General features: G+C 45.5%; 1 protein-coding gene across 1 annotated transcript in view; it reads right to left on the bottom strand.

Moving 5' to 3' along the window:
• Positions 1–21,299, bottom strand: part of LOC120764798 (guanine nucleotide-binding protein G(q) subunit alpha) — a 319,804-nt gene that overhangs the window by 120,963 nt on the left and 177,542 nt on the right. The gene's annotated exons all lie outside the window — the stretch shown is intronic.

Here is a 21,299-nt window from a genome sequence, read left to right as displayed (position 1 = left end):
ACTGGCCATCTTACCAATGTGTGGTTATGAATGAATGATGTTAAGGTGTGTTCAGACTAAGAAAAATAGTAATAGGGATGATATGAGAGAAGGTGAATTAATAAATGAGTATATGGGCCATTATTTCAGAATAAGCTTATCTTAATCCAGTATTATTTAGCTGAAATTGATAAAGTGTTCACATGAAAATTTATATTTAATTAAACTAATTTTTAAGAAAGCTTTCATTTTTCAGGTCCAATTTTAGGGCATATAATATACTTGTTTTTTAAATGATAACTTATTAAGCAACTTGGTAGAGTTAGACTGATGGGAGCAGAAAGAATGGGAAGGAAGGAGAAAACTTGTATTTTAAAGAGATTCATTTATATGCACATACACTAAGAGAGAAAAAGAACAGATAAAAACTTAGCAAACAAAAAAATCCAAGGAATTCTATTCACAAATTTTGTGATCGCGACACGCAAAGCAACCACATGGAGATGAGAGATTTGCAAGGCAGAGATGTTCCTCCGAGAGAGCCCAAGGCCGAACCAAGGCCGAGAGCCTCTCTGCCTGTTTATTTCTTACTTTTTATACATTTGTGGGTCAGGCTGTGGATTGGCTTCTGGAGTTATCACCTCCCAGCCGAATGGCCAGACCAACTGTCAGTTACAATTGTTTTCAGGTTAGAAATATGCAAACAAAGGACAGGGAATGAAAAACAAAGGATTTGTTTATGTTACATGAGTGAGAAAAAGGGAAAACTGCTCCTAATATTGTACAGAAGCTAAAGAGACTGACTCCATCTTATGAACAGTCAGAAGGCTTTAAAAAACTCAGAAAAACCAGGGTGACAGAATTTAGTCTACATTTCAGAGTAGACTCATTTCAGTAAGGACACAGACAAGGACACAGACCCCTTTGCATTTTAAATCAGGTAAGTGCATACAATAAGGACTGGGTTTGTTATTTTTAAAGTAATTTATCCTGCTTGCACACATACAAGCTGTCACCCCTCTTTTTAGACAGTCCAGGAGAATGCTACTACTCATTACTTAACAAAATTTTATACCTGCAACTATTGTCTACTCATGGGGAATTCAAGAACCCCAAGTTCAATCTGAAAAATGTTTGTCTTTGAGATATGGAGAACATATGCTCTCTATTATAAGAACTCAAGTCTCCAAGTTATAATAAAGTATATTTTCTTCTGGAACATCATGTTTACTCATCCCAAAACTAGACAGATCATGAAGGGTTTCTACTGTCTCATAACAATTTTTTTTTAAAAATGGTATTCCACTTATCACAAGCCAATACTCTTGTGAAACAGGAAGATATATTTTTTCCTAAAAGATTTTGTATTTTTTGCTCAAGCTCAGTTATTTATTCAGTTTGCTTTATAGTCTTCCAAAAGAATGGTAACCCAAGTATTTGCTCACTACTTGTAACAAACTGATACAATATATTCAGATATTATTTCTTTTATTGTTCTTGAGCTCTGAAAGTATGTCCAGCTGATATCAAAATGCTAACAGAGGTAAAAGACTGACTCAGTATTCAAAAGTTGCTCTTAAGCTTTCATGGGAAATTCATCCTAATTGACAGATGCTCAAGTATTATACATCAAGACCATCATAAAAGGTAATTCGTTTATTCCGTTATTAATTTAGACATATAATAACTAAAAAAAAGATCAAGATTTTTAATAGTTTTATTTACCAGTTCTGTTTGACCTGCCCTAGAACTAATATGACTTTGCACTATGTGGCAAAACCTCTGAAATTAAGTTCAGTATATACCAATGACACATATCTATCAGAAATATAATTCAGCCTTTTAAAAGAAACATTCTTTCCTCAATGAAAACTGTTTCTGGTTCCCGGGGTAGACTTGGGTAGACTCATGACTACTTGTATCCTACTGACATACAGCTCTTCACAATAATGCTGCTTTTCTTAAAAAAGGAAAAGTAATAACCCTTCACACAGATTTCAGGTCTTTATGCTATGTCTAGGGTATGGTGTCTTGTTCCCCTAAGGCACTATATTTTGCTGTAGATTGCAATTTTTCTTTCTCTGATTCTTTGTCAGTTGGTATATTTTACTGGCTTCTAATTGTCCTAGGTTACAATGTAAGATGTGCCCAAAGAATGTATTCTATCACCATCTACATGAGATGTTGAAACTAGGTTGGGCAGTGTTTCCCTTGCCCCCTCCCTCCAGACTATCTTCTGTTAATGGACCATCAATGCCCTGCTGCATGACTCCTAGATAACTCCCTCCGGGAGCTATCTCTGTTTAATGGGCAATCAAGGACCCATTACAAGACTGATAAAATGATATCAGCCCATTATGAGATGCTCCGTCCAGGGGGAGGAGCCAAGCATTCCCACCTGGATATAATCTGGCATCTGGGACAGCACAGGCAGCTTTACCCACTGGATTCCCAGAGGACAAGAGCTACCAGACCTTTCTGCAGGAACACTGCTTCAACAAGACCAGTTCATCTGGACTACTACCACCACAGTTTCAGATTGTATTCTGACGCTGTCAGTGATCTTTTGTACTATTGCATGTGTTTTATTGTATTTTATTTTACCATTTTTTTTTCTCTCCTATTAAATTGTTTTTTTCTGACTTGGGGTCTCTTGCTGGTTTTGCCTTCAAGCCAGCACACTAATTTTTGGTCAAAAGGAGAGAGATTTAAAACCAACCAGGATCTCATCTATTGGCTTGTTTTCTCATTTGCTCTGATAAAAGCCAAAAGTAATTCTGCTGAAGCTTAATGAGATGCAAAACCATAAATTTAATGCAGAAAAAGACTCAACTATGCATGATGTGTGGTGCTACAGCTGCTAAATATTGGGGTTTTTTTCCTTCCACTTATATCAATCTTGGAACATTACTTTTGGTGTTAGCACTCAAATTGCTTGCATGAAAAATCTGAGCACTCATCATTCATCCAGTTTCTGCAGTATAAACTTTATCTAGTACTTCTTAGTCTTCACTGATACTATTTGCTGTACCCCAAAAAAGACATGAAACAAAACAGTAAAGCTACAGCCCCTTAAAAAATTGTACCATGTGAGATTTCTTTCTTTTGGAACACCAACAACTGCTATCAAAGCAGTGAAACAAACAAACAAACACAAAGGATTCTGCGAGTACCACCAAATTCAAATTTGTAATTACTAGTTAAGCTGTAATGTTCTGCAAACAAAATCTAAATGATCTTACTTTATAATCTGATACACTTGACATCAGCAGTCAAAGAACATTTTCCATGTCCTTCAGAAGATATAAGAATACATGTAACAATTTGGACATTATTTGCCACAGATGTTATAGAAACATTCATCCAATTATCTTTAGAAAATCGCATCAAATTTTAAGAGTTTCTTCTTTGATTTCTACAGGTATTATAAAGAAACATTCCAGAAAAAGAAAACTGAAATTTCCAGGAATACCATTAGAGGTATTTTCTAACAGTGATTTTATGTTTCTGAAACCAGGAAATCAGAGTATTAGATGATACCAAAATAACTATCTTCTTCTTCATCATTCCCTTCAGAAAATTATTGACAATGTTAAAAACTAATTCAGAACTTGTAGATAATTATATTTTTATACTGGTCATTCTGGCAATACTATTTTCCCCTTGATTGCATTTAAGAAGAAATATATATTTTTAATCTTTGATGTTCTGTCCTGGTTCTAGCCCAGATCAGCACAAGGGGACATGGCCAAGACATTATGTTATTCGATAACACCTTATGTCATTGCCAGGGGTAGGGGAAAGGGACTGTCTCACTTCCAGGGGAAAAGGGTTCCTTTCAGTTGGAAAAACATGGCTGCAGTCAGATTGGGCCTGGCTCTGTGGTGAGCATTTTTGCATGTGAACCATTATCTTTTTGTATAACTTTGTTATTGATATTGTTGCTGTTACTGTTACTTTTCTTATCTTGATGCCTTAAGAGGCTGCCTGGAACAGAGGCTAGACAGAGTTAAAGGAATAAATAGGTATTTATTAAAAGGCCTGAAAGGATACACCTTGGGCAGTACAAGAGCCTGGCCGTGGCTCTACTTAAGATGGACCCAAGATGGATGACTGGTCACGAGTTTTCACACATTTATAAGTTTTGGTATGTTTACATATTGGGATTAATTGTCCAATTACAGCTTCAGGTTATGAAGTCCCATCCTCCCAGATTGTTCTTCTCAATTTCCCGTTGTTTATACCTTTTTGGGGCTGAAGCTGCAATGGTGTCCTCGGTTCTCAGGCTGGAAAAGGATTGTTTTGTCTAACTACCCTGTGAAGAGAACTTGCTAACACTTTATATGAAGTTCAGAGTCACATACTAAGGCAGTATAGAATCTGGAAAATATGAAAGCTAAAACTTAAGGCATCAATCTCAGTGCCATTTACAGTAAATTGTTCTTATCTCACCCTGTGATCTTTGCCTTTGGTGCCTCCAATTCTCATCTCTGGCCTAACCCTGGTCACCCGCAGGGAGGGGGTGTGGAAGAGTGTGGTGGTGCAGAACTGTTTTATTAGGTTTTTATAAGAAGTTTATGTTATGGTTCATTTCACTGTATCCCCAATGTTGTAACCCTTTTTGTGTTTTCTGTATAACAAGGTGTTTTGTGTCAGTCCTCCCACCCTCCTCGCTCTGGGGCAGCCTGTCTATCACTTTGAGGAGCCCTCCCAGGTTGCGAAATCTCAGGGAGAGGGCTTCGGGTGATAGGTCCCCTGGGGGGAATTCCTTTAGCTCTGGATTTTAGTGGTCCAAGGCTTGGGGGTAGGCACACCTTGTTACCCCCTGAATCCCCTGATTTGTTGTCTTGTTGTAACCTCCCTTGAACCCCTCCCCCGCTTATAAGGTGGAGGAGGGAGATTCAAATCCTCTCAGCTCGGAGCTCTCAGCTCTGCTCTCCTCTCTGGCTTGCTGGCCCCCATGGCCTGAGGTTTGGACCAGCTGCAGGCTTCCCGCAGCTGGGCCAGAATAAACATCTTTTAACCTGCAAAGCTGAGAGCCAGCCTTTTCTCTTCTGCTGCCGTTGCTGTCACAACACTATTGGTTCAGCTGCTGAGAAGCTGACCAGCAGGTAAATAGCCTGCGTGCCTGTGATAAACATTAACTATTTTTTGTTCACTGGAGATCAAATAACTCAAGATAACAGGAAGTTACTATGTTACTATCTAAGCTTATAGGCAAACACACCTTCGCCCATTTCTGTTTTCTCTCTCTACTTGCTTAATCAGCTTTAAGTTTCAGGAATTCCAGCTTAGTTACCATATAAGGAAGAGGACAACTACAGCCTTCATCTCTGCGACCACCGAGAGACAGAAAGAGACCCTCCCAGCAACACGTCACACATACATCATCGGAGGAAAGAAGCAAGATAAAAGCAAGACTGAAAAACCTGCCAATTCACGGCAGTTGGTGGAGCGAGACTCCCCTGCCGTCCAGCGCTGTATTTGCCTTTGCTTTGCCTGCTGCAATGTAATAAATTCCTATTGGAACTTTTCTTCGTGTTCATAGTCTATTACAATTTGGTGCCGTGACTCGGATCCACCTGCAAGATAGGACTTTTGGTTCTGCCTGAGGGGCGCCCCGCCGATCAGTCGGCAGCCCTGGTAGACCCGATTCCTGTCTCGGTTGGACCGACGAACCTAAATTCAAAGCATTAGGCAAAGGAATCCAGCAGACCCTATAAACTTTGTGCACAAAGGTCCGGACGAAGACGCAAGACGCGCGAGTATCTGTGTGGAAGAATCCGTTCGGTCTGGGTCGGATATCCTGGAGTGCTGCGAGTGTGTGTGTGTGTGTGAGAGGAGAACCGGCAGCTCGGATTCTCCAAGCGATTGCGGACCCTCAGTAGTGCGGTTCTCATTGTCCGAGAGGGCGTGAGCCACGAACAAGGGGAAGCGAGTGATTTCTGCACCACACTTGTGTGAGGGCACTCCAGAAGATGGGACAGGGGAAGAGCAGGCCCTCTACTCCCATAAAACTCCCCCCGGTGCCTAGAGATAGCCCACTGGGGTTCATATTAGACAATTGGAAACATTACCCTAACACAGGGGGTAAAGATAAAGCTAAAATGATCCATTATTGTGTAGTAGTATGGGGTGGAAAGGAGATTTCCTGAAATATTTTTTAGCCTATTTTTGGATCATCAGAAGATTGGGTGAGGCAAAAACTCAACTTGTGGGTAAACACTAAAATTCCTTTTAGTCAGGAAGAAAGTGAATATGCTAATGTATGGGTTACAAGACCTGGGGGTGAAGTGCTCCGGTTTCCCCTCAAAGAGGGAGGACAAAAGAAAGACAGGAGTAAAGAGGAAGAAGCCTTACTAATCCCACCTCCTTACATACCCCCTCAGAACCCCCAGATTCCGGATGCACCTCCAATGGAGTCTCAGGAAGCAGGAAGTAATCCCGAGCCCCCCGAGGAAGTGCAGGGACCCATAACCCGAGGTCGGGCTAGACAGCATAACCTATATCCCCTAAGAGAAATGCCTGTGGGGACGGGCCAGGGACCTCACCCAGCGATAGGGTTTGTTTCAGTACCTTTGAGTTCTGGGGATGTTCGGGAATTTAAGAGGGAGATGGGGAGCCTCCTGGAAGATCCTTTGGGGGTGGCCGAGAGACTGGACCAATTTTTGAGACCCAGTATTTATACTTGGGGCGAGTTGCAAGCCATATTGAATATTCTCTTCACGGCCGAGGAAAGAAATATGATTAGACGAGCGGGGATGCGGATATGGGATTCACAACATGCACAAGGACCTTTAGCAGACACCAAGTGGCCTTTGCAGGATCCCAATTGGAATCATCAGCAGCAGGATCACAGAATCAATATGCAGGATCTGAGGGGGATAATAGTACAGGGGATCCGGGAAGCGGTGCCTAGGGGGCAGAACATCAACAAAGCATTTAATGAGAGACAGAAAAAGGAGGAGACACCTACGGATTAGCTAGAACGCTTGAGAAAAAACCTGCAGATGTACTCGGGCTTAGATCCTGAGACACCGTTAGGGCAAGCACTACTAAAAACACAATTTGTGGCTAAATCGTGGGAAGATATCAGAAAGAAGTTAGAAAAATTAGATAATTGGCAAGATAGAGACCTGGATGAGCTATTGAGGGAAGCACAGAAAGTATGTGTGAGATGAGATGAAGAGAGTCACAAGAGACAAGTAAGAATGATGGTGGCAGCAGTAAGGGAAACTAGGAGAATTGATGCCCCTCCCAAAACAAGTCAAGTGGCCCAGAGAAATGGGGGAGGGGTTCCCCGGGTAGAGAAAAAGGATGGAGGCATATGTTTCTACTGTGGAAATAAAGGACACTTTCGGAGAAACTGCAGGAAGTGGCTGAGGGATGAGAGAGTCTTCAAAGAGGACTGAAGGAGTCAGGGGCTTCATTTGCTGGGGACACAGAAACATCAGGAGCCCTTGATAAAATTAAAAATAGGTCCTCAGCAGCAGGAATTTGAGTTTTTAGTAGATACTGGAGCTGAGCGATCGACAGTCCAGGTACTACCGGAGGGATGTAAGATATCAAAAGAAACTGCTCAAGTGGTAGGGGCGAAGGGGGAGCCCTTTGAAGTCCCTGTTATTAAGAATGTACTGGTGGAATCGAGGTCCAAAATGGGAATAGGGAACCTTCTGCTAGTACCAGAAGCAGATTATAATTTGTTAGGGAGAGACTCAATTATAGAAATGGGTATTAATATGGAAGCAGTAAACGAAGAAATCAAAATAAAACTCTGTCCCTTGAGGGTAGAGGATGAGGAAAAAATTAACTCAGAAGTATAGTACACTCCTGATAGTGTAGGAAGGTTGAATATACCCCCCCTTCTCGGTAATCATTAAAGATCCAGAGACACCGATAAGGGTTAAACAGTACCCCATCTCCCCAGAGGGGGGTAGGTTGTTTGTAGATGGCTCATCGTGAGTAATTAATGGAAAAAGAGTCTCTGGCTATGCAATAGTTGGGGGAGAAGGACTTGCAGTTATCGAATCAGGCCCTCTAAGTGGATCTTGGTCGGCGCAAGCCTGTGAACTTTATGCTGTACTGCGGGCATTGCAGCTGTTAAAAGATAAATCAAGTACCATCTATACTGACTCAAAATATGCCTATGGGATTATACACACTTTTGGGAAAATATGGGAAGAACGGGGGTTGATAAACTCCCAGGAAAAAAAAAAAACTGGTTCACCAGGATCTAATCAGGAAACTGCTGAAGGCCTTGAGGGGACCTAGGAAAATTGCTGTTGTTCACCTGAAAGGGCATCAAGAAGGATTGGATTTTAAAAGCAGGGGAAATAATGCAGCAGATCAGGAAGCAAGAAGGGCTGCTTTGCAGACGTCACAATCTACCCCCCAGAAAGATCCGAAGGCTAAAAGAAAAGAGCGTGAGACTAGCAGAGGGAATTTGCAAAAGATATATAGTTTTACTATGCAAGAAAAGAAAAGATGAAAAGAATGGGGTTGAGAGAAGACCCAGAAGGGGAATGGCGACTTCCAGAGGATAATAGAACTGTACTGCCTAAATCCATAGCTATGGATATTATGAGGAGAATACATAGCAAAACACATTGGGGGGCACAAGCATTGGTAGATCAATTCGCCACCAAACATATGTGTATTGGGGCAGATGACTTGGCAAAGCAGGTAGTGAGGGGGTGCGTTACCTGCCTAAAGGTAAATAGGGCCAATTTAAGAAAAACCTTAATGGGGGGGACGACCTACAGCATACCGGCCACTTGCTAACATCCAACTAGACTTTACTGAGTTACCAAAGACTGGGAGGTATAAATATCTATTGGTAATAGTGGATCACCTAACCCATTATGTAGAGGCATTCCCTACGGCAAGGGCAACGGCACAAACAGTGATCAAGACCCTATTAGAGCAGATTATTCCCAGATATGGGGTCACGGAAACCATTGACTCGGACAGAGGCCCTCACTTTACATCCAAAATAATTAAGGAAACCATAGCAATAATGGGAATACAATGGGATTATTACACCCCCTGGCACCCCCAAAGTTCGGGAAGAGTTGAAAGAATGAATGGAGAAATTAAAAAACAATTGACCAAACTCGTGATTGAGACCAAACTGTCATGGGTAAAATGCCTACCATTAGCATTGCTAATATCCGGACACAACCTAGATCAGATATGGGAATATCTCCATTTAAAATGTTGTATGGAATGCCCTACAATATAGAGGAACCGCAAGATCATCCAAAGTTGAGGGATCAAAATATGAATGTATACATTACCAGCCTAATGAAATATAGGGAAAATCTATGGAAAAAGGGAAGGTTAGCGCAGAGACCCCCACTAGATTTGAAACTGCACCAGGTGCAACCAGGAGATTGGGTAATGATAAAGTCCTGGAAAGAAGCAACCTTGGCCCCACAATGGGAGGGCCCTTACCTTGTATTGCTTACTACAGATACTGCAGTCAGAACAGCAGAGAAGGGAGGGACCCATGCTAGCAGAATTAAAGGGCCAGTGAGCAAACCGACTCCTGAGTGGCAGGTGACAAGCAATCCTGGAGACCTGAAGTTACGGATCCAGAGGAGAGATCATCAATGAATGGACACCGTGTAGAATATGCACCAGAGCCACACTACACGGAGGAAAGATTAATTTGTAACTCTGATGTTAAGATAAGGTGTAGAGACCCAGAGTGCAATTGTTATCCTTTTGTTTGTTATATTTGTAAAATCTGCGGGGACAGGTGGTGGAGTCATTGTAGGCGAGGAACCCCTCCTAGAGGAATTTGCAGCCCCTGTTGGGTACTGCAGCGAAACATAACTAATTGGATTCTAGAATATAAAGTTAAATATGAGGGATTAGTAGAAGAATCAGAAGAGTGGTGGAGGATTTTTGCATTAGGGATTGAACCAAAATATTATTGTTATCACCCTAATGAACCCATCCCGTTCATAGCTGAAATTGTTGACTGCACCTGCCGCACACACCTAAAGGGAATCCGGTGTGATACACCCCCGGTTAAGTATCAGAACTGGGATTCCTATGTCAAGAGGCAACAGAGTCGCCCCCGGGGACCTCCTGAAGAATATCCCTGCTGCCGAGAAGATGGTACCCCCCGTGGCTCGAGGCAACCGAGTCGACGGGAAAGGCAGAGGGGTAAAAAGCTGTGGAGGAAAGAAACCCCAGGGGTGGGACAACAAAACAATATTTAAAGAATTGCCTCAGGAATAGGAATTAGAGCAAGGACCCTGGGCAGAGAGACAGGTTGCGGTCTATGAAATGGAACAATCCTCAAATATACTCCCATTCCTATGCCCCCAATGATGCTCACCACGTGACCCAGCCGATTACTTTTCTTTTGCTGATGTTATACTTAAGAGGGATTAATGCCTTAGACAATCTACCACACCAACCCTTTAAATGGTCACTATGGCGATGGGATGACAATGAGATTTTGCAAACTCTAACTACTGTAGGAGCACCCAGTTTCAGAGTAGGATTGTGTGATCTGACCAACATAGATCATTGTAGAAAAGTACTGAACCTAACCAGATTTTACATGTGCCCAAGCTCAAATCACAGTAAAGGATATTGTAATTATCCTGGGAAATATTTTTGTGGATATTGGGGCTGTAAAACAATCGCCTCTGACTGGACACCCAGGGGAGGGCATGATAAATATTTGCAAGCAGACTTTAGACCATGTATATTTAATAAACTGATTACTATAGTGAAAAGCCGGCTGGAAGCGGCACATCTTATACTTCTTAGGTCTGTGATAAACATTAACTATTTTTTGTTCACTGGAGATCAAATAACTCAAGATAACAGGAAGTTACTATGTCACTGTCTAAGCTTATAGGCAAACAGACCCTTGCGCATTCCTTCTCTACTTGCTTAATCAGTTTTAAGTTTCAGGAATTCCAGCTTACAACTACAGCCTTCATCTCTGCGACCACCAAGGGACAGAAAGAGGCCCTCCTAGCAACACGTCACACATACATCATCGGAGGAAAGAAGCAAGATAAAAGCAAGACTGAAAAACCTGCCAATTCACGGCAGTTGGAGGAGCGAGACTCCCCTGCCGTCCAGCGCTGTATTTGCCTTTGCTTTGCCTGCTGTAATGTAATAAATTCCTATTGGAACTTTTCTTCGTGTTCATAGTCTATTACAATTTGGTGCCGTGACTCGGATCCACCTGCAAGATAGGACTTTTGGTTCTCCCTGGGGGGCGCCCCGCCGATCAGTCGGCGGCCCTGGTAGACCCGATTCCTGTCTCGGTTGGACCGACGAACCTAAATTCAAAGCATTAGGCAAAGGAGGCCGGCAGACCCTATAAACTTTGTGCACAAAGGTCCGGACGAAGACGCAAGACGCGTGAGTATCTGTGTGGAAGATTCCGTTCGGTCTGGGTCGAGTATCCTGGAGTGCTGCGAGTGTGTGTGTGAGTGAGAGGAGAACCGGCAGCTCGGATTTTCCAAGTGATTGTGGACCCTCAGTAGTGCGGTTCTCATTGCCCGAGAGGGCGTGAGCCACGAACAAGGGGAAGCGAGTGATTTCCGCACCACGCTTGTGTGAGGGCACTCCAGAAGATGGGACAGGGGAAGAGCAGGCCCTCTACTCCCATAAAACAGATAGCCCACTGGGGTTCATATTAGACAATTGGAAACATTACCCTAACACAGGGGGTAAAGATAAAGCTAAAATGATCCATTATTGTGTAGTAGTATGGGGTGGAAAGGAGATTTCCTGGAATATTTTTTAGCCTATTTTTGGATCATCAGAAGATTGGGTGAGGCAAAAACTCAACTTGTGGGTAAACACTAAAATTCCTGTTAGTCAGGAAGAAAGTGAATATGCTAATGTATGGGTTACAAGACCTGGGGGTGAAGTGCTCCTGTTTCCCCTCAAAGAGGGAGGACAAAAGAAAGACAGGAGTAAAGAGGAAGAAGCCTTACTAATCCCACCTCCTTACATACCCCCTCAGAACCCCCAGATTCCGGATGCACCTCCAATGGAGTCTCAGGAAGCAGGAAGTAATCCCGAGCCCCCCGAGGAAGTGCAGGGACCCATAACCCGAGGTCGGGCTAGACAGCATAACCTATATCCCCTAAGAGAAATGCCTGTGGGGGGGGGCCAGGGACCTCACCCAGCGATAGGGTTTGTTTCAGTACCTTTGAGTTCTGGGGATGTTCGGGAATTTAAGAGGGAGATGGGGAGCCTCCTGGAAGATCCTTTGGGGGTGGCCGAGAAACTGGACCAATTTTTGGGACCCAGTATTTATACTTGGGGCGAGTTGCAAGCCATATTAAATATTCTCTTCACAGTCGAGGAAAGAAATATGATTAGACGAGCGAGGATGCAGATATGAGATTCACAACATGCACAAGGACCTTTAGCAGACACCAAGTGGCCTTTGCAGGATCCCAATTGGAATCATCAGCAGCAGGATCACAGAATCAATATGCAGGATCTGAGGGGGATAATAGTACAGGGGATCCGGGAAGCGGTGCCTAGGGGGCAGAACATCAACAAAGCATTTAATGAGAGACAGAAAAAGGAGGAGACACCTACGGATTGGCTAGAACGCTTGAGAAAAAACCTGCAGATGTACTCGGGCTTAGATCCTGAGACACCGTTAGGGCAAGCATTACTAAAAACACAATTTGTGGCTAAATCGTGGGAAGATATCAGAAAGAAGTTAGAAAAATTAGATAATTGGCAAGATAGAGACCTGGATGAGCTATTGAGGGAAGCACAGAAGGTATATGTGAGGAGAGATGAAGAGAGTCACAAGAGACAAGTAAGAATGATGGTGGCAGCAGTGAGAGAAACTAGGAGAATTGATGCCCCTCCCAAAACAAGTCAAGTGGCCCAGAGAAATGGGGGAGGAGTTCTCCGGGTAGAGAAAAAGGATAGAGGCGTATGTTTCTACTGTGGAAATAAAGGATACTTTCGGAGAAACTGCAGGAAGCGGCTCAGGGATGAGAGAGTCTTCAAAGAGGACTGACGGAGTCAGGGGCTTCATTTGCTGGGGACACAGAAACATCAGGAGCCCTTGATAAAATTAAAAATAAGTCCTCAGCAGCAGGAATTTGAGTTTTTAGTAGATACTAGAGCTGAGCGATCGACAGTCCAGGTACTACCGGAGGGATGTAAGATATCAAAGGAAACTGCTCAAGTGGTAGGGGCAAAGGGGGAGCCCTTTGAAGTCCCTGTTATTAAGAATGTACTGGTGGAATCGAGGTCCAAAATGGGAATAGGGAAACTTCTACTAGTACTAGAAGCAGATTATAATTTGTTAGGGAGAGACTTAATTATAGAAATGGGTATTAATATAGAAGTAGTAAATGAGGAAATCAAAATAAAACTCTGTCCCTTGAGGGTAGAGGATGAGGAAAAAATTAACTCAGAAGTATGGTACACTCCTGATAGTGTAAGAAGGTTGAATATACCCCCCTTCTCGGTAATCATTAAAGATCCAGAGACACCGATAAGGGTTAAACAGTACCCCATCTCCCCAGAGGGGGGTAGGTTGTTTGTAGATGGCTCATCGTGAGTAATTAATGGAAAAAGAGTCTCTGGCTATGCAATAGTTGGGGGAGAAGGACTTGCAGTTATCAAATCAGGCCCTCTAAGTAGATCTTAGTCAGCGCAGGCCTGTGAACTTTATGCTGTACTGCGGGCATTGCAGTTGTTGAAGGATAAATCAGGTACCATCTATACTGACTCAAAATATGCCTATGGGATTATACACACTTTTGGGAAAATATGGGAAGAACGGCGGTTGATAAACTCCCAGGGAAAAAACCTGGTTCACCAGGATCTAATCAAGAAACTGCTGAAGGCCTTGAGGGGACCTAGGAAAATTGCTGTTGTTCACCTGAAAGGGCATCAAAAGGGATTGGATTTTAAAAGCAGGGGAAATAATGCAGCAGATCAAGAAGCAAAAAGGGCTGCTTTGCAGACGTCACAATCTACCCCCCAGAAAGATCCGAAGGCTAAAAGAAAAGAGCGTGAGACTAGCAGAGGGAATTTGCAAAAGATATATAGTTTTACTATGCAGGAAGAAGAAAAGATGAAAGGAAAGGAGTTGAGAGAAGACCCAAAAGGGGAATGGCGACTTCCAGAGGATAATAGAACTGTACTGCCTAAATCCATAGCTATGGATATTATGAGGAGAATACATAGCAAAACACATTGGGGGGCACAAGCATTGGTAGATCAATTCGCCACCAAACATATGTGTATTGGGGCAGATGACTTGGCAAAGCAGGTAGTGAGGGGGTGCGTTACCTGCCTAAAGGTAAATAGGGCCAATTTAAGAAAAACCTTAATGGGGGGGACGACCTACAGCATACCGGCCACTTGCTAACATCCAACTAGACTTTACTGAGTTACCAAAGACTGGGAGGTATAAATATCTATTGGTAATAGTGGATCACCTAACCCATTATGTAGAGGCATTCCCTACGGCAAGGGCAACGGCACAAACAGTGATCAAGACCCTATTAGAGCAGATTATTCCCAGATATGGGGTCACGGAAACCATTGACTCGGACAGAGGCCCTCACTTTACATCCAAAATAATTAAGGAAACCATAGCAATAATGGGAATACAATGGGATTATCACACCCCCTGGCACCCCCAAAGTTCGGGAAGAGTTGAAAGAATGAATGGAGAAATTAAAAAACAATTGACCAAACTTGTGATTGAGACCAAACTGTCATGGGTAAAATGCCTACCATTAGCATTGCTAATATCCGGACACAACCTAGATCGGATATGGGAATATCTCCATTTGAAATGTTGTATGGAATGCCCTACAATATAGAGGAACCGCAAGATCATCCAAAGTTGAGGGATCAAAATATGAATGTATACATTACCAGCCTAATAAAATATAGGGAAAATCTATAGAATAAGCGAAGGTTAGCTCAAAGACCCCCACTAGATTTAAAACTGCACCAGGTGCAACCAGGAGATTGGGTAATGATAAAGTCCTGGAAAGAAGCAACCTTGGCCCCACAATGGGAGGGCCCTTACCTTGTATTGCTTACTACAGATACTGCAGTCAGAACAGCAGAGAAGGGAGGGACCCATGCTAGCAGAATTAAAGGGCCAGTGAGCAAACCTACTCCTGAGTGGCAGGTGACAAGCAATCCTAGAGACCTGAAGTTACAGATCCAGAGGAGAGATCATCAATGAATGGACACCGTGTAGAATATGCACCAGAACCACACTACACGGAGGAAAGATTAATTTGTAACTCTGATAAGGTGTAGAGACCCAGAGTGCAATTGTTATCCTTTTGTTTGTTATATTTGTAAAATCTGCGGGGACAGGTGGTAGAGTCATTGTAGGCGAGGACCCCCCCCTAGAGGAATTTGCAGCCCCTGTTGGGTACTGCAGCGGAACATAACTGATTGGATTCTAGAATATAAAGTTAAATATGAGGGATTAGTAGAAAAATCAAAAGAGTAGTGGAGGATTTTTGCATTAGGGATTAAACCAAAATATTATTGTTATCACCCTAATGAACCCATCCCGTTCATAGCTGAAATTGTTGACTGCACCTGCCGCACACGCCTAAAGGGAATCCGGTGTGATACACCCCCGGTTAAGTATCAGAACTGGGATTCCTATGTCAAGAGGCAACAGAGTCGCCCCCGGGGACCTCCTGAAGAATATCCCTGCTGCCGAGAAGATGGTACCCCCCGTGGCTCGAGGCAACCGAGTCGACGGGAAAGGCAGAGGGGTAAAAAGCTGTGGAGGAAAGAAACCCCAGGGGTGGGACAACAAAACAATATTTAAAGAATTGCCTCAGGAATAGGAATTAGAGCAAGGACCCTGGGCAGAGAGACAGGTTGCGGTCTATGAAATGGAACAATCCTCAAATATACTCCCATTCCTATGCCCCCAATGATGCTCACCACGTGACCCAGCTGATTACTTTTCTTTTGCTGATGTTATACTTAAGAGGGATTAATGCCTTAGACAATCTACCACACCAACCCTTTAAATAGTCACTATGGCGATAGGATGACAATGAGATTTTGCAAACTGTAACTACTGTAAGAGCACCCAGTTTCAGAGTAAGATTGTGTGATCTGACCAACATAAATCATTGCAGAAAAGTACTGAACCTAACGGGATTTTACATGTGCCCAAGCTCAAATCACAGTAAAGAATATTGTAATTATCCTGGGGAATATTTTTGTGGATATTGGGGCTGTGAAACAATCGCCTCTGACTGGACACCCAGGGGAGGGCATGATAAATATTTGCAAACAGACTTTAGACCATGTATATTTAATAAACTGATTACTATAGTGAAAAGCCGGCTGGAAGCAGCACATCTTATGCTTCTTAGGGCTAAGTATGATCAGATACCTGAAGAAGAAAATTTAGAAACTTTAGAGTTAGCTAGACAGGAACTGCAAAGATACAGTGAACAAAAATAAGTAAGAACAAGAGAAATGGGGGAATTGTGATAAACATTAACTATTTTTTGTTCACTGGAGATGAAATAACTCAAGATAACAGGAAGTTACTATGTCACTATCTAAGCTTATAGGCAAACAGACCCTTGCGCATTCCTTCTCTACTTGCTTAATCAGTTTTAAGTTTCAGGAATTCCAGCTTACAACTACAGCCTTCATCTCTGCGACCACCAAGGGACAGAAAGAGGCCCTCCTAGCAACACATCACACATACATCATCGGAGGAAAGAAGCAAGATAAAAGCAAGACTGAAAAACCTGCCAATTCACGGCAGTTGGTGGAGCGAGACTCCCCTGCCGTCCAGCGCTGTATTTGCCTTTGCTTTGCCTGCTGTAATGTAATAAATTCCTATTGGAACTTTTCTTCGTGTTCATAGTCTATTACAGGACTAAGTATGATCAGATACCTGAAGAAGAAAATTTAGAAACTTTAGAGTTAGCTAGACAAGAACTGCAAAGATACAGTGAACAAAAATAAGTAAGAACAAGAGAAATGGGGGAATTGTGATAAACATTAACTATTTTTTGTTCACTGGAGATCAAATAACTCAAGATAACAGGAAGTTACTATGTTACTATCTAAGCTTATAGGCAAACATACCTTTGCCCATTTCTGTTTTCTCTCTCTACTTGCTTAATCAGCTTTAAGTTTCAGGAATTCCAGCTTAGTTACCATATAAGGAAGAGGACAACTACAGCCTTCATCTCTGCGACCACCGAGAGACAGAAAGAGACCCTCCCAGCAACACGTCACACATACATCATCGGAGGAAAGAAGCAAGATAAAAGCAAGACTGAAAAACCTGCCAATTCACGGCAGTTGGTGGAGCGAGACTCCCCCTGCCGTCCAGCGCTGTATTTGCCTTTGCTTTGCCTGCTGCAATGTAATAAATTCCTATTGGAACTTTTCTTCGTGTTCATAGTCTATTACAGTGCCCATCCGAACTGGGAACATTCTGTGGCTGTGTTGACCAGAGCTAGCCGGAGGTCAGCTCCCGCCCGGTGCGGGGACAGAAACAGACACAGAGCTTAGTGCTCCAATGTGGAGCAGACCACGCCGGCAGAAGCAGCTTGGACCACGCGGGCACGGCCCCGCGGTGACAGAGAGTCCGGCACCCACGCAGGGCCCCCGGAGACGAGGCGGACCCTGCGAACGGACTGGGGCTCATCTAGCCCGAAGAACAGTCTCTGGGCATTACGCACCCCTGTGAAATTGACTTTTAAACAAGCACGAGTTCCAGGGGAAAGGAGGACAGCTTCGGCCCTGAACGGCATCCTCCTTGCGGCAGAACAACCTGACCCACGCAACCCCCAGGTCACAGGAACAGGTAAGTATACCCACAACGGGAGATATTTACTGGTTTTAGGGTTCTCCCGAGGGAGGGGGAAGTTATTGGGAAGGAAAAAATCCTCCAAAAATAGCTGCACAGCTAAAGGGTTAAACCTCCTGTGATTTCCAGCGAATGGGGTCCGCGGGGGGAGTGCTTTTCATCTGGGTTTGGGTTCAAAAGCAACTTAGTATCAAAACATGGGGGGGGGAAGCTAATGGTTGCTCAGAAAAGGTTGTATTATAACTATGTTTTGGTTGTTAACGACACCCAATTGAAAATCTCAAAGGGCGAGTTAAAAAATCTTGTTCGCTGGGTTCATCTGCATTTTCCCCAAGTATCCCCCGAGGGAGTCTGCAGCGCCGACTTCTGTGGCACTGTAGAAAAGGAATTAATTGGGCTGATTCAAACAGGGGACAAAAAGGCTAGAAAGTATTTTATTGTAGTGACAAAGTTAAATTCAGCAATCAGATCCCGGAAAAGAGTGCAGAAAGAGCCCAGCCGAGAAACGTGTTTCCCCCCTCCTTCCCCCCCCCCCCCCCCCCCCCCTTCTCCCCAGCCCCCGTGTCCCTGGAAAAGCGTTCTGAATGGAGCAGCAGGGGTCCCGGCCGCCCGCTCAGCCTTCGGGACGCCCCAGGCCCCCCGCCCGCGCTGGCCCCGTGCGGCCGGGCGGGATTCCTAAGGCGGACCCGGCCAGTCCGCCCGAGACCTTCCCCTTTCCCCGGTTCAAAAATGCCGCGTTCGGTTTTCTGTGGGGGGAGAATCTGGGTCTGAAGCTATGTGGTCCGCTCGGGGTCTCCAAGATGGCGGCGACCGCCTGGCAGGGAACTCCCCCCCCACCCTCCGCGCCGCCCACCCCTTCCTACCCTGGTGACGTGGCGCCCGCACGGTGCGGCACCGCCCCCTCCCCCACCCCGCCTTACCCCTGTGACTTCAGGTGCCCGCCACGCGGCCCCGACCCACGCGGCCCCGCCCCCGCCTCGTGCGGTGCCAGGCCGGCCGCCTCGCGTGCCGCCGCCGCCGCGCTGCCCCCCCCAACCCCCTGTGCCTGCGTGTGTGCACTGCAGCACCCCTCCCCCCCCACCGCGGCTGCGTCCGCGCCGCCTCCCTCGCCCGATCTCGGTGACGTCGCTTTCCCCGCCCCCTCGCTCCCGGCGTGGCCGCCCCCCGCCGGGCCACTGCCTGAGGGGGCCCCCGCGGCGGCGTGGCCGCGGCCTGCTGCGCCCCCACCCCCCCCCCCCACCCCAGTGCTGCCGGCGGGGGGTGCCTCCGCCGTGGCGCGGCCCGCCGCTTTCCCCGCGGCAGTCCCGCCGCCGCCCGCTCCGGTGCAGCCCGGTCCGGCGCCGCTGGGGCTCGGGCCCGCTCCCCCGGGATCCCCCCCACTCCTCGATGACGTCACCCCCCGGGCAAACCGCGCCCCCTTCAGGGACACGGTTGCCAAGCAACCAAGTGCCCCCCCCCCCCCCTCCCCCCCCGGGCACGGGCGTCCCCGCTCCCTCAAACCCGGAAGTGCCCGAGCAGGGAACGGGGACAGATGCAATTGCCGGTTCCTGCTCCATTCCCACTCTTGCCCCTGTTACCTTCCGCAATGTCCGTGGTGGTAACAACAGGGCAGAGTACCACCCATTTCCCCGAGCCACCATCAAAGAAATCTGCAAAGCTCACAGAACATATGGCCGGGATGGGCCATATTTCAGGGGGCTCCTCAGAGCAGATCTCTCTGCAGAGGAAGTGGTGCCTGCTGATTTAAAGTACCTGTTTTCTTGCTTGTTAAACCCAACGGAGTATATCCTATGGGTCACAGCTTGGAAACAGCTGCTCCAGGACGCCTTACCAGGGCTCCTCAACCATGTTAACACTAGAATAGATGCTCAGGGAAACCCCATCACTCTAGAACACCTGGCGGGTGAGGGGCAGTGGGCAGAAGCCACTGACCAAGTGGTCATTCCTGCCCAGTGCCTCCACGTAGTGAGAGACACAGCCCTGACTGCATTCTTCAGCATGCAAACACAAGGTCCTGTGATTTCATATTCGAAAATCAGGCAGGGCCAAAGTGAGTCTTTCACAGATTTTGTAGAGAGACTGTCCCGAGCTATTGAAGCTCAGGTCAAAAATGAAATGGCTCGGGAACACATTTTAACAGATTGCGTTTTCGAATGCAAATGATTTATGTTGTGCTGCGATTTTAAGTTTACCCCTAAACCCCAAACCAACCTTACCAGACATGCTTCAGGTATGTCAGGTAAAGGTGCCTTTTATGAGCTCCTCTACAGGTCCACGGGCCAAACCTCATCAAGTTGCAGCCATGGAAGCTGAAGATTCCCAAAAAACACCGAACACCAGGAAGAAGCCTTCTGCTCAAGGCTCACAGAAGTGTTTTTTGTGCGGGAATTTGGGGCATTGGGTTTCCAAATGCCCCCTCAAGAAAGAATTAGAGGACCTCAAAAACAAAAAAGGGGGAGGGGAAAGGGAAAAAGGGAGAGGGTTTAAACCCTCACAAAAAAACTGGTGAAAGAGCCCAGGTCCGCCCTGCGTGAGGAAAAAAATGGGGTGGACCAGGCAGGAGGGGAGGGGAAAGGGAGCCAAGGGAAAAAGGAGAAGCTGCATTGCCCCATTCAGGGTGGCAGCAAAAATAACACACTGGAAATTACTTATACGGATCATGACATGGCACAACCGATTTTGACAACCAATTCTAAATATACCCCCTACAGGTTGCAGCTCACAGAGGGTTTGCACCTGAAAGATGACGACTGGAATTTTGTGTCAGTTGACAATAGTGAGCAGGGTACCTGGCCAAGGGTCAAAGGTAAGCTCATCGTAGTGGGGGACTGCAAACACACCCCAAAAGAGATCAAAATTCTTCCAGGAACACTTGATAACAATCCTGGAAAGTTCGTTCTCTGGCTACGCTGCACCCACCCACCAACATTCCTACCAAAAGGGCAGATAGTTGCCCAGATCATACCCACCTGGGAACGCCCAGAAGAAGACAACATACCAACAGCTTGTCCCGTGCACAACATCACAGAAGTGAAACCCCAGGTGGGATGTGAGTTACAGGTGGGTGATGAGGCCATTAACATCACAGGCCTCCTAGATACTGGTGCCCACGTGACTGTGATCCCAGCTAAGCACTGGCCGTCACGTTGGGCCTTGGAAAACGTGGCAGGACACGTGCAAGGAATAGGGGGAATGCAATTGGCCAAACAATCAAAGAGTGTGGTGCAAATTAAGGGGCCAAAAGGGCAGTTGGCCAGTTTACGCCCTTTTGTTTTAGATTATAGGGAACCCTTGTTGGGGAGAGACCTGATAGCCCAGTTGGGAGTCACAATTGACATCCCAGACCCCCCACAGGATTTTTGGGCGGCGGCCGCTGAGGAGCGCCCTACCCACAAGCTGAATTGGAAAACAGATCATCAGTGTGGGTTGAACAGTGGCCGCTTTCAAAACAGAAATTGAAGAGCTCGTG

Source organism: Hirundo rustica, chromosome W (assembly GCF_015227805.2).
Source record: "Hirundo rustica isolate bHirRus1 chromosome W, bHirRus1.pri.v3, whole genome shotgun sequence".
Classification (NCBI taxonomy): Eukaryota; Metazoa; Chordata; class Aves; order Passeriformes; family Hirundinidae; genus Hirundo; species Hirundo rustica.
The sequence above is the reverse complement of the archived record's forward strand: the minus strand, read 5'-3'. Positions and strand labels throughout refer to the sequence as shown.